Raw genomic sequence first — 14,636 nt, 5'->3', positions numbered from 1 at the left:
CTTATCAAGCTTATGGTTCAAATATCAAGTTCTCTTTAATGTGGCCCTTTGGTCTTTCCACACTCTCTATATCCCCATGACATTTAGATTGTCATTCATATGGTGTTTGGTATATATTTATTTATATATGTATTTATTTATACTGCAATCATTTATATACATAACTTATCTCCTTTTAAGAGAGTCAATGCTTTGGGTTTGGGATATGTCTTGTATACATTTTAAACCCACATTTATTTATTTAATAAATTTTTATTGATATCAATCACATGCTTGGTACTCGGTATAAAATCATTAGTAAAGCATACATGGTCCTTGCTATGGACCATATAGACAAGCAGACAAACCACAGATAATAAATTGGCAATGAAATAAGTAATTATAAAATGTGAAATTCTGTGAAAGAAATAAACAGATCATTTAGTTTAAAAGGGACAGAAAGGAAACCCACTGACAATGATTAGGAAAGGCCTTCCCAAGTAGGAGACATTGAACTGAGAACTTCAGATTGAGAGGGAAGAGCTATAGGAAGAGCTTAGGGAAGAACACTCCAGATCAAAGGAAAAGCATGAGCAAAAACCCTAAGATGAGAAAAGGAAGACCTTTAGAATGTTCTAGAAACTGAAGTAAGGTCTATGAAACTAAAGCATAGTAAGCGAGAGGAGGAGTTGCACCAGATATGATTGTAGAGAAAAGCAGAGGCCAGATTATTTAGGGCTTTATAGTCCATGATAAGAATTTTAAATTTTATGCTGCAAGTGTGAAGTGAATTCAATTCAAGGAGGCATAATTCAATTAGCATGTAAAAGCCCTTGTAAGCTCCTGTAGAGAATGAACTGAAGGTGCAGGAACAATAGAGAATCAGGAAAACTAGTTAGAAGTCTAGCTGTCTGATAAAGTCATAGAGCAAGATGGTGGTGGCAGTGGAGAAAGTACACAGTGTTGAGATGATTTATGAAGGTAAAATTAATGGCCCTTAGAAATGGATTTGAAGTGGAGATGAAATAAAAGAAGAACTAAGGATAATTTTCAAGCAACTGGGTGATTAATAGTTAATGCCAGTCTTCTTGAGGAGAAAGGGATTTGAGCAATCAATAATTTAGTTTCTGACTTGATCAAAAATCACTAGAAGATTCTAGAAAGATGATGGCTTGAAGATGACTGCTGATCTCCTCCCAACTCTGGTCTAGATACTAACAGGAAACCTGATGGGAGCAGCTGGGGCCTGGCTGCAGGTCAGAGTGAGAGCCAAGTCCAGGTCATCACAATTACTGCTGGTATGGCCTGTCCTTTCTGGGTTGGGCAAGAACCTTGAGATTGGAAGTTCTTGGAGAAGATCAAAATGCTCAGGAAAAGCTATAAACTGTGTCCAAAACAAGGGGAAGATTATTTGTAAGAAGACCTATGGTTCTACCTGACCCAAACAGAGAGAAGCAGTGTTGGTCAGAGTCCCCCTTGCCTTTGAGACTGGAGAGAGAGGAGTGGATGTTAGATTACAGAAATGGCAATGTTGGCTGTAGTAATGAATCTTGCAACACACATATTCCGTTTTGAATTCATAATGTGCCATATGATAAATAATGATTTTCTAAATAGAAAAGAATATCTAGAATTACAAGTATAAAATCACCTCAACCAAGACCTAGCATATCTAGAATTAAAAGTATTAAGCCACTTTAGGAAGACCTCAACAACTACACTGTTAGTATCCTCATGTTACATATTGAGAAACTAAGGCACACAGAGAGTAAACCACTTGCCCGAAGTCACATAGTGGCCAAGTGGTGGAGGTGATTTTTAATTCAAGCAAACAAAATCTGGCTACAAATGGCTTATAGTAATAAAAATGCCCCAGGTTTGGTGGCCACAGAAAGCAAATCATTTTATCTTATTGTACCGTCAGTTTATCACCTATAAAATGTGGTGTGTGGGTCAGATGATTCTTATGGTCTTTTCCAACTCCCAACCTTCCAACTCCAACCACATGTCGGTGTCCTTAAATAAATGAACATCATGGATTTGACATCAGAATCATGATCCATTTAGACTTAGACTTAATAATATTAAAAAAAAATTTGCCCTCTTAATGGGAACAAATAATATATGGCATTGAAAAAGCATTATATCAGCACTGACAGTTTTTAAGTAAACCAATAGAGATTTTTTTCTGTAATTTGTGGTTAAGGTAGTTTTTTCAATAAATTATTGAATAATTATAATATAATATATATTTATATTATATATAATATTTTATATTATAATATATATATACTACTTATATATAATATAATATATATAATATATTTATAATTATTATTTCAATAAATAATATCAGGTGAAGTAAAAGAAGAACCAATGTGAAGGTTTATGTAGCTAAAATACATCACAAATAATGGCCTAAATTAATGGAAAAATACAATTGGTGTTTAGTGAATTGCTTGTAATGCTGATATTGGAAGTGAGTCTATCTTGAATTTTTTATAGTGCCTGACAAGCTGAATAAAAAATAAGCTTGTAACAGCAGAAGCAAAAGACAATGGATTATGATATTAATGAGTCATGCAATGATGAGCAATGAGTGCATTTTTTAATAGAAGTTAATACAGTTAACTTCCTCAAGAGTTAATGTTTTTAAAACTTTTTATTTGGAAATAATTATAGATTCATTGGAAGTTGCCTTTCACCAAGTTTTCTCCAATTACATCTCGTGTAATTATTATACTATGTTAAAATTAGAAATTTGACATCAGTACAATGTGTGTGTATTCCATGTCACGAGTTTGTTTCAAACCTTAGGAAAAAAAATCCTTCATTTCCTCATAATTCATGTGCCTTTTCAAATATACTTGTGGCTGAAATTTTCACTTGGGGTTGACATTTTAACACGATAAAGCCTGTTCTTGAATAAGGGGATCACTGTGGGATCTTGCCATATTTAATGCACTGCTTAAGATATTCTCAGCATTAACTAAAATGTATCCCCATTTGTCCAAAAGCCAGATTTTATCTTATCTTTATAGGGAACGTTACTGCAAAATAAAGAAATAGTTGAAAAGTCTCTTAAAACATTTTTTTTTAATGGTAAAATTAATCCCGGTGAATGTTTCTGCCTGAAGACAGAGCTGGTGTTTCAAATTCTATGTACTCTAAATTTACAATTTTCTTTTCCTCTAGCTGTTCTGTGATCTTATCTGCTTTAGGATTGTTTTGGAGTAATTTTCTTTGTACACCCTGATCTTCTGACAAGTATATTATCAGCTCGATTTATCATTATTGTTGGTCTTTGAGTCTGGTGGAAAAGGCAGTGCCTGAGTTTTCTTCAACACACAGAGAAGGTTACTGACCCTCAGCTCCCTCCACTGTGTGATATGATGTGGAAGGACTATGTTGCAGGAAGGGCAGACTGGAGCTCTAAACCTGACAATAGCATCAGCTAGATTATGCTTACTTAGATCTTGCTTAGCCTCCATTTCCCCATTTCCATAAGTTATAAGTTCAAGGACTTCTGAGACACATTGTTTTTCTTCTTCTTTTTCAGATTTATTTATTTATTTTAGAGAGAGAATGGATGGGGGTAGGGACGGGGTGGTTGCAGAAAAAACTCAAGCAGACTCTGAACTCTGCACAGAGCTGATCACTGAGCTTGATCCCACAACCCTGAGATCATGATCTGAACGGAAACCAAGAGTTGGAGGCTTACCTGAGTGTGCCATTCACATGCCCCTAATAACCACTTTCTATGTTTAATTCAAGAGTTCTGTGATTTCTCTAATTTAGCTAGGGCATGCGTATTCAATTCTGTAGCGAGCAGTCCTTAGTGTAGAATGTGATTAGCAGGAACATAATTTAATTCTTTGAAAGGATACAGTTAATATGCTTGAGACATCAGTGATAACTTGGATGACGGGTCAATGAATCTTTTCCACCATGACATCCTGGCTTGGCCACAACCTTGACCATTGCACACTCCAGATTAGGAAGCCTCTGCCAGGCTTTAAGCTGTGCCAGGACATGAACAGCAACAAATTGAAATTCCCCTGCTCAGTTGCCAAAAGTCTAGGATAATGGATGTCGTGTAGTACAATAAGAACAAGAGATTTGGAGCCAGTCCTTGGTTTGAATCTCAACCCACCTCTTGCTAGCTATATTTATAGCTATATAGGTGGATCAGGACTGAAGGGTGGGTGAAAGCTGGACAGAATTCTAAGAACAAGCACAGAGATAGTTATAATCCCTCCTTCATTTCCAACTGCCTTCTGAAAAAGAGATGCTCCTGGACCTAGAAGTGTGATTTCCAGCAAGGAGAAGTCAAAGCACTAAGTAAGTCCTGCCCTTAAAATGTGCAGTCAAGAGAAAGTAGGATGACCTCACAACAGGTAAGTATGAGCCATGAGAACGAATGAAGATTAGGATTCTAGACCTTTGGATTTGGAAAAAGAGAACCAATGACCTAGCCCTCAATATCCTACTCTATCCTGACCAGTGGTTGTTGACTCTCTGCTTTGATATTCCCAACTGTGGGTAATTCACCACCTCCCTGAGTAAACAGTTTAATTTACTGCCTTCCTAATTGCCTTCTTAATTCAGTCCTTCCTAATTAAGTACTGTCCTTAATTTTCTTATATTTTTCTTATGCAATGTACAAACAGGGAGTAAAAAGGAATATGGAAGAAAAAAACAACAGCAGCTGTTGCCAAACCTTGTCCTAAATGTTTGACAGTAATTTCATTGTCCCCCCACCCCCAGGAATGATTTAGCCTCAGAATCCATGAATTGTTATGCATAAGCAATTTTTGGTGAGCATTGCCTTTAGGTTATTTTGAATTTTATCACTTTAGAGAGAACCAATTTATATTTCTCAAAATTTTACATTATTGTGACCAAATTTTAGAAGAATTCCAGAATGGTTTCCTTTTTTATATGTATTTCAAGTACATAGTTTGATGTTTTCCCCAAGCTCTTGCTTGAAGTGCAAAATTGTTCCCATAGCTTTGGTAATGCTCCTTAGATTTCTTATTAAAAACAAATTACAAAAGCATACTGTATTAAGAAAAATTAACTTTAACAAAAATGGACAGTCTTCAGTGGAGCAAGAGCTACAATGACTGTTTCATGTCTGTAGCCTCCCAAATGATTAAAAACAACCCTTTACTTCTTTTCTCAAAATGGAGGGTTCCTTTGTATCCTTCTATGTTTCCTTAAATAGATAGGGATTATATATGAGGACAACCAGAACCATTAAAAATGAAGGGACTTTGTTTCAGAATAATAATTTGTATTTTCTGCAACCACACTGCCATTATATTTTAATATCTAATACATAATGAGCAGAAATTTGCTTCACTATTCAGCTCTTCAGACTTTGCACTCCAGAAAAACAAACATTATTAATTCCTCCACATATGCAGATATAGGAAAGGTTTACAATGAGGTTGAAAGGCCTTTTTTTTTTAAATTTTGTTTATTTATTTGATAGCTATCACAAGTAGGCAGAGAGGCAGGCAGAAAGAGAGGAGGAAGAAGCTCCCTGCTAAGCAGACAGCCCAATGCGGGGCTCTATCCCAGGACCCTAGGATCATGACTTGAGCCAAAGGCAGAGGCTTTAATCCACTGAACCACCCAGGCTCTCCTCAAAGGGCCTAACTCTTAAAGAATCCCCCATCTAAGAAATAAAGATATTTTAAGAGGAATATTTATACATACTAACTTAAACAGTGAAGATTACCATAAAGTGATTTTTTAAAAAAGACTTTCTACTAGTTAAATATGATTTTCCAATAAAGGTTACTAATTCTGGAGCTTGAGGACAGATCAGTGTTGAAAAGGAAGGCTCCAGAATTTGGATTCTGAATTTGGATTCTGGCTTCACCGTTACTACCAATATGATGCTGAGCAAGTTATTTGTAGTTAAATCTAAACCTATAATTATATGCTTAAAGATAAGGCTAACACAAATATTTTATCTCATTAAATCGTTGTGATGAAAAGTGATATAACCCACAAAAATCACCTCCTATAGCACCTAACCTATAGCATTGCTTAGTAAATATAAGCACTATTACATTATTGCTTAACCCTGGATTCTAGAAATATTTATTGCATTTGCCATATTCCAGATCCTGTGCAAAGTACTGAGGATATAAGAATTTGAAGTTCTTTCTCAAAATCTAGTACAGAGGAGAGAAATAAAGAGATATGGCAATGTAATGTGAACAGTGCAGTGGCACAGAAATGCGGGAAACATAGTCTAGAAGGGTCAAGGCAGACATCACAGATAAGACATTGCACTTATGGATGGCTTTATCCCTGGAAGTCTTTTCATTGACACAGACTTCTAGAAATGGTTCTTGATCCTTTACCAATTATGCCAGACTCTCCATGAATAAAGTTTCTAGGAATAAATTATATACTTCTAAAATCTGCTATAGTTTCTTTAGGCTGTTAAGGATGCTGTCTGGGCACTCTTCCAGTGAGTATCATTAAACAAGAGCATTCAAGGCCTTTCCAGAAGTGTCAAGAAGTTCTATGGGGTCTCTTGGGATTCTTCACTGATGGGAGAGAATATGTAATTATATCACATAATGGTTTCAGTGTGGTCTCTGGGATCAGGCTCCTGGGATTGACTTCTTCCTCTTTTATGAGCCCTGGCTTGCTGTGTGCAAAATACTCCATTTCCCTAAACCTCAGTGTTTTCCCTTGTAGAATGGAGAGCATAATATTGCTTATTTTATGAGAATTATGAGCTAATACATGTAATGCACTTGACAGATGTTAAGTGATAAATGGAACACCTCTGTTTGTAATTTAGTTCTATTTCCCTGGATAGTGAAGGGTAAAGGATTTTGTGAGTGTCAAATTAGATAAGGACTGGTTTCCATTTACATTGTTGTGATAGCTCTATTTTCTCTGTGCTTGTTCATAATGTTCTCATTTAGTGTGTAAATACGTTTTAGTGCTGACATAGTGTGCTCCTGGTTTTATGACCAAATCTGTTGCTATGCTTACCGATGGCTTTATTTTTTATATTTTAATAAGAATCCATTGGTTTACCTTTTTATCAGATTCTTGTGAGAATCAGCCAGAGCTAAATAGCAATGCTTTGCTGAATACCCAAGACAATAAAGAAAGGAGCAGGGCCTTGGCAGGAAGATATGTCACCCATGGAAATATAAATAATAGACTCTGGTCACAGAAAGAGGAGGGAGTGACGTTCATACTAAAATAAACATGCTGATTAATTAAAGTTTCACTCACCATGCTTTGCTTGTAGGAACTTCATTGTTAGTTTCACCAGCAGCCAAGTTGTATTGTCGTTCTCTAATTTCTAGAGATTATTGTCTGAAATGTTTTATTGTAACTGAAAAAAAGCAGCTCCAGACTCACCAGCCATTCCCTACCACATGACAATTAAAAGAACAAACAAACAAAAAACTCACATTTGGTGGGTTCCAACAATCAGACATGTTTATCCCATTTCAGCAGTAAACCAAACTCTGATGATTTACCTGTTTCAATTCCTAACCCCATATCCTCATGCTGCTCAGATTTGATGGCATTTATGCAAGGTTTTCTGCTTACACAAGCTTTTTAGAGCTTTTTCAAAATTGTGAAATATAACACACACATAGAAAATTGCAAAAAGCTTACTTGGAGAACAAAATGAGTAATTATAAAGAGAATGTCCATTATGAAAACCTGCTGCTTTTTGGGTTCTCCACCTCACAGTGTCTCCTCCAGATGCCACTCCTTTCCTGTCTGCTTGAGGAGACCGTGGCCCTGATTTCACAGTAAAGCTTTATCTACTATTTCTCCAAATGTTGTTCATCCCTAAAAGTGTAGCTTATTTGGGGGTTTTTAGAACTTCATATGAATGGTATCATACAAATGTATTATTTTTGTCTAGTTTCATTTATTTAATATTGTCTGTGGAAAATTTGGAATTGAACCAGAGTTTACTTAATTTTGTTCCTATAAGATATTCCAGTATGTGAATATACCACAATTATCCATTCTACTCTTTTTGGACATTTGGCTTCTTTCTACTTCAGAATAAATAATTAAGAGCAATGATGCTATAGACATTCTTTTACAGATACAGTATTCTGGTCCACATGGGCAAGAGATTTGATGAGTTCTTTCCTAGGGCTGAAATTATAGAATGATAAAGTATGCTTTTTTTTATTTTCAACTTTACTAGATAATTCTAAATTGTTTTCCTAAGTGGTTGTACCCATTTGCACCCTACCAGCAGTGGATGCATCTCACAGTACTTGCATTTGGCCAATTTTATGGGTGTGTAATGATATTTTATTGTAGTTTTAATTCAACTTTTTCTGATTACTAATGACATTGAACCCCTCTTATATGTTTAGCAACAAACTAAATATCCTTTTTTGTGAAGTTCAAATATTTTGCCCATTTTTTACTGAGTTTTTTTCTTTTTTTCCAATAGTATTTTTTTATTAAGTCTGGATACCATTACTTTGGAGGTTTCCCCCTCCAGTTTTATTGAGATATAATTGAGAAATAAACATATCTAATATTTAAAGTGTACAATGTGATGATTTGATAGATGCATACATTGTGAATAGACTCCCCCATTAAATGAACACATCCATCACACATATTTACCCTTTTTTTAAAAAAGATTTTATTCATTCATTTGGGAGAGAGAGAGAGCATGAGCAGGGGGAAGGGCAGAAAGAAGGGGATAGGCAGACTCCCCGCTGAATGTAGAGCCCAACTCAGGGCTTGATCCCAGCACCCTGAGATCATGACCAGATCTGAAGTCAGCCACTTTAACCTACTGAGCCAGGCACCCCTACCTTATTTTTGGAGGGAAGGGCAAAACGTGTAAGTTCTACTTTCCTACCAAATTTTGATTATATGATACAGTATTATCAATTATAGTCACCATGTTATACATTAGATGCTCAGACTTAATTCATCTTATAACTGACAGTATGTACCCTTTTACTAACCTCTTCCTGAATTTTCCCACCTCCCCCATCTCCTGGCAACCACTTTTCTACTCTCCATTTTTATGATTTTTTTTCTTTTTTAGATTCCCCATGTGAGTGATAACATGAAGAACTTGTCCTTCTCTGGCTTACTTCACTTAGCATATAATGTTCAATCCATGTAGTTGCAAATGACAGGATTTCCTTCTTTTTCAAGGCTGAATAATATTCTTATGTGTGTGTGTGTATGTGTGCCACATTTTAAAAATTCATTTATCTGGGTAGGGGGAAAGATGGCAGAGGAGTAGGGAACCCTATTTTAACTGGTCCCTTAAATTGAGCTACATATCTACCAGATGATTCTGAACACCCACGAAATCAGCCTGAAATGTAAGAAGATATATCTGAATCTATACCAGGGAGAAAGATGTTGGAAATAGACTTCAGGGTAACAGTTATGCAGACAATAGCTAGGTTGGAGAAAACCGTTAATGGCAACATAGAGTCTGCTTCTCCCTCTGCCTCTCCCCTGCTAGTGCTCTGCCTCTCTCTCTCTCAAATGAATAAATAAAATCTTTTTAAAAAAGAGTTGTTGAAAGTGTCTTAGAGAAGCAAATTATATAGAACTAGTTTATGACCTGCAAGACATTGCTTAAATAGAAGCATTTTTAGCTAAAGACATCAGGTTAGGGAAGGGCTAGGTAATAAGGGTAGTGAATTTACTTAATACAAGGTATGAAAGCAAAACTTTAAGAGATTTAGTGTAGCTTTAAGTGACACCAAAAATGGCCCTTTGTGCTCCTTCTGGGATACCATCTTCTCATGTGTGTAGTCATTTGTCAGCTAACATAGATAACAATGGGAAAAGAAGGCAATATATTTCTTTAGCCTTTGTATCAAGTCAGCCATACTACTGGGTTTCCCTAGTGCAACCCACTTGTAGGTTATGCCCAATTGACCTTCACTTAGTTTACTTGGTTATTATTTAGTAGCCAAAATGACTTGAATAGCAAAGTGCAATGGAATAACCTTGTCAAATAAAAGTTAGGAGGAAGTCAGTATAGTTAGAAATAATAACTAGCTGCATACAAAAAGAGGTCACCAAGAGAGCCTCTGCATTCCAACCAAATGGCTCTTCTTCCTAAGCTGATTGTTTGACTAACACAAATTTCTGTTTAAAGCAAATAAAAGTGCACTTGAGTGTCACATGTACCTATTGCTTTCAAATTTCTAACATATTCCATAGATGTCCACAATAAAACCACATCTTCCTAAGCAACCTAAATATGCTTAACTAACTTCTGAGTCTCCTGCACTATTGTAGGTGCTGCTCATATGCCAACAGCTGTATTCAAGGAAGAAATATCCTATAACACTTGGACTTGGAGCCAACAGGTTAAGAGCACAATAGGGGAAGTGAGGAAAAACTGATTGGGAAGAAATCAGAGAGGGGGAAAAAACCTATGAGACTCTTGACTCTAGGAAACAGGGTTGCAAAAAGAAGATGGGTAAGGGGAATGGGATGGCTGGGTGATGAACATTAAGGAGGGCCAGTGATGTGATGAGCACTGGGTGTTATATGTAACTAATAAATCCTTGAACATTATATAAAAAACTAATGACATAGGCAGGCTCCAAGATGGTGGAGGAGTAGGAGACCTAAATTTCATCTGGTCCCAGGGATTCAGCTAGTTATCAAACCATTCTGAACACCTATGAACTCAACAAGAGATTGAAGAAAGAATAGCAGCAACTCTATGAACAGAGAAGTGACCACTTTCTGATAGGTAGGACATATGGAGAAGTGATTCTGAGGCAATATATGGGAAGATAGACCATGGGAGGGTGGGGGGAGAAAGTCTCCATCAGCTGGCTACCAGCAAGTGATACAGCAATGGAGCACAATATCAGAACTTTCAGAAGGCTGCTTTGGTGAGGGATGTCACTCTAATGGCTAAGAGGGGAGTGGAACTCTTGCTGTGACCGTGTGGTCTCAGGACCCTTAGGGTCACAGAAAGACTGGAGTTTCCTGAGTGCAGCAGAGCTCCCAGGTATCAGAGCAGAGAAGCTGGCTGCAAAGACAGCCCAAGAGTGGATTCTCAGCTCAGGGTTGCCATAAACCATGATCCCTGTCACAGTCAGACCACTGCTCTTCAAGCAGGGACCCCACAAGTTGCAGATCTGGGGCTACCCCCTCTTCCTCCACCAGGAGGACTAGTGTGGGAGCGTGTTGCAGGAATCTTCAGGGTTTGGAGACTCCAAATAGGGTTATGTGCCAGAGATAGAAATGCTTGGTCACAGGCCAGGTAAGCTTGGAGTGCAACTGGAGACCAGGGAGACAGTAGTGATTGACTGCTTTTCTCAAAATGCTCACTGAGGAGTGGGGTCCCAAGTTCTCAGCTTCTCTAGGGCCAGAAATTGGGAGGCCACCAGTTTCATTCTAGTCCTCTAAACGTGTATGGAAAGCTTTCAGGGAACAAAAGCTATCAAGAGTAAACTCGAGCAGATTACTTAGCCTGGCCCCTGGCAAGGGCAGTGCAATTCCACCTCAGGGAAAGACATTTGAAAATCACTGCAATAAGCCCCTCCCCCAGAAGAACAGCAAGAACATCCAGCCAAGACCTAGTTCACCAATCAATGAGAACTGCAAAGCTCCAGCACTAGGAGAATACAAAACATAGGATTTATAGCTTTTCCCCATTATTCTTTAGTCTTTCAAAGTTAATTTTTAAATTTTTTTTCTTTTTCTATTTATTTTTTAAAAATCTTTCTTCTTTCCTTTTTCAACCAACTTCTTATCAATTCCTTTTTTAAAATCTTTTTTTCATTTTCATCTTTACAGTCATAATCAATACCTTCATTGTATTTACCCTTATTTGTGTGTGTGTGTGTGTGTGTGTGTGTATTTTTCTTTCTTTCTTTAAAGTTTTGGGAAGCAGTTTCTTCTAACAGACCAAAATGCACCAAAAATCCAGTGTGTGACTCTGTTGTATTCATCAGCCTGATCATATTCTTCTCCCTTTCCCCACTGGTTTTGGGTCTCTTCTGATTTGTTTGGTGTATATTTTTTTCAGGTTGTTGTAACCATTATAGCATTTTGTTCTCTTGTTCATCTATTCTTCTCTGGACAAAATGACAAAACAGAAAGACCTAAAACAAAACAAAATAAAAACAAAAACAAAAAACAAAACAAAAAACCAAGAAGGAATATCAACTGCCAGGGAGCTAATCAACATGGACATTAGTAAGATATCAGAACTAGAGTTCAGAATGATGACTATAAAAAAAGCACAGAAGGTACTAGAGAATCCCTTCCTGGAGAAATAAAATATAATCAAGTCAAAATCAAAAAGGCTATTTAGAGTTGTACAATAAAAAATGAAGGTTTTAACTGCTAGGATAAATGAGGCAGAAGAGAAAGTTAGTGATATAGAAGACCAAATGATGGAGAATAAAGAACCTGAGAAAAAGAGAAATAAACAACTACTGAAACACGAGGGGAGAATTCAAGAGATAAGTGATACCATAAAGTGAAACAATATTAGAATAACTGAGATCCCAGAAGAAGAAGGAAAGAGAGGTGCAAAAGGTTTATTGAAGCAAATTATAGCAGAGAACTTCCCTAATTTGGGGTAGGGAAGAAGCATCAAAATCCAGGAGGCACAGAGAACCCATCAAAATCAATAAAAATAGGTCAACACCCTGACATCTAATAGTAAAACTTACAAGTCTCAGTGACAAAGAGAAAATCCTGAAAGCAGCTTGGGACAAGAGGTCTGTAACATATGACTGCAGAAACATTAGATTAGCAACAGACCTATCAACAGAGACCTGGCAGGCCAGAAAGTTCTGGCATAGTATATTCAGGGTACTAAATGAGAAAAATATACAACCAAGAATACTATATCCAGTTAGGCTGTCACTGTAAACAGGAGAGATAAAAAATCTTCCAGGACAAACAGAAACTAAAATAATTTGCAATCACCAAACCAGCCCTATAAGAAATATTGAAAGGGATCCTCTAAGCAAAGAGAGAGCCTTAAAGTAACAAAGAGTAGAAAGGAACAGAGACAATATACAGTAACAGTCATCTCACAGGCAATACAATGGCACTAAATTCATATGTTTCAATAGTTACCCTGAATGTAAATGGGCTAAATGCCCAAATCAAAAGACACAGGGTATCAGAATAGATTAAAAAAAAAATACCCATCAATATGCTGTCTGCAAGAGACACATTTTAGACCCAAAGACACCTCCAAATTTAAAGTGAGGGGGTAAACATCATGCTAATGGACATCAAAAGAAAGCTGGGGTGTCAATCCTTATATCAGACAAATTAGACTTTAAGCCAAAGACAAAATAAGAGATGAGGAAGGACACTATATCATACTTAAAGGGTCTATCCAACAAGAAGATCTAATAATTGTAAATATTTATGTTCCTAACATGACAGCAGTCAATTATATAAACCAATTAATAACAAAATAAGAGGAACATAACCACAATAATACAATAATAGTAAAATATTTTAATACCCCCCTCACCGAAATGGACAGATCATCTAAGCAAAAGATCAACAAAGAAATAAGGGCTTTAAATGACACACTGGACCAGATGGACTTCACAGATACATTCAGAACATTCCATCCCAAAGCAACAGAATACACATTATTCTCTAGTGCACATGGAACATTTTCCAGAATAGATCACATTCTTGATCACAAATCAGGTCTCAATGGTACCAAAAGATTGGGATCATTCCCTGCGTATTTTTGGACCACAATGTTTGAAACTAGAACTCAATCACAAGAGGAAAGTTGGAAAGAACTCAAATACATGGAGGCTAAAGAGCATTCTACTAAAGAATGAATGGGTCAACCAGGAAATTAAAGAAGAATTGAAAAAATTCATGGAAACAAGTAAAAATGAAAACACAACTGTTCAAAATCTTTGGGATACAGCAAAGGCTGTCCTAAGAAGAAAGTTTACAGCAATGCAAGCCTTTCTCAAGAAACAAGAAATGTCTCAAGGACACAACCTAACTCTACACCTAAAGGAGCTGAAGAAAGAAGAGCAAATAAAGCCTAAACCCAGCAGGAGAAGAGAAGTAATAAAGATTGGAGAGGAAATCAATGAAATGGAAGCCAAATGAACAGTAGAGCAGATCAACAAAACTAGGAGCTGGTTCATTGAAAGAATTAATGAAATTGATAAATCCCTAGCCAGACTTATGAAAAAGGAAAAAAAGGGGGGGGGGCAAATAAATAAAATCATGAATGAAAGAAGAGAGTTCACAACCAACACCAAAGAAATACAAACAACTATAAGAAAATATTATGAGCAACTATAAGCCAAGAAATTAGACAATCTGAAAGAAGTGGATGCATTCCTAGAGACATATAAACTACCAAAACTGAACCAGGAAGAAATAGAAAACCTGAACAAACCCAAAACCAGCAAGGAAATTGAAGCAGTAATCAAATATCTCCCAACAAACAAGAGCCCAGGTCCAGATGGCTTCCCAGGGGAATTCTACCAAACATTTAAAAAAGAATTAATACTTATTCTTCTGAAACTGTTCCAAAAAATAGAAATGGAAGGAAAACTTCCAAACTAATTTATGAGGTCAGCAAAATCAGATAAAGACCCCATCAAAAAGGATAATTACAGACC

Source organism: Lutra lutra, chromosome 2, assembly GCF_902655055.1.
Source record: "Lutra lutra chromosome 2, mLutLut1.2, whole genome shotgun sequence".
Taxonomy (NCBI): domain Eukaryota; kingdom Metazoa; phylum Chordata; class Mammalia; order Carnivora; family Mustelidae; genus Lutra; species Lutra lutra.
The sequence above is the reverse complement of the archived record's forward strand: the minus strand, read 5'-3'. Positions refer to the sequence as shown.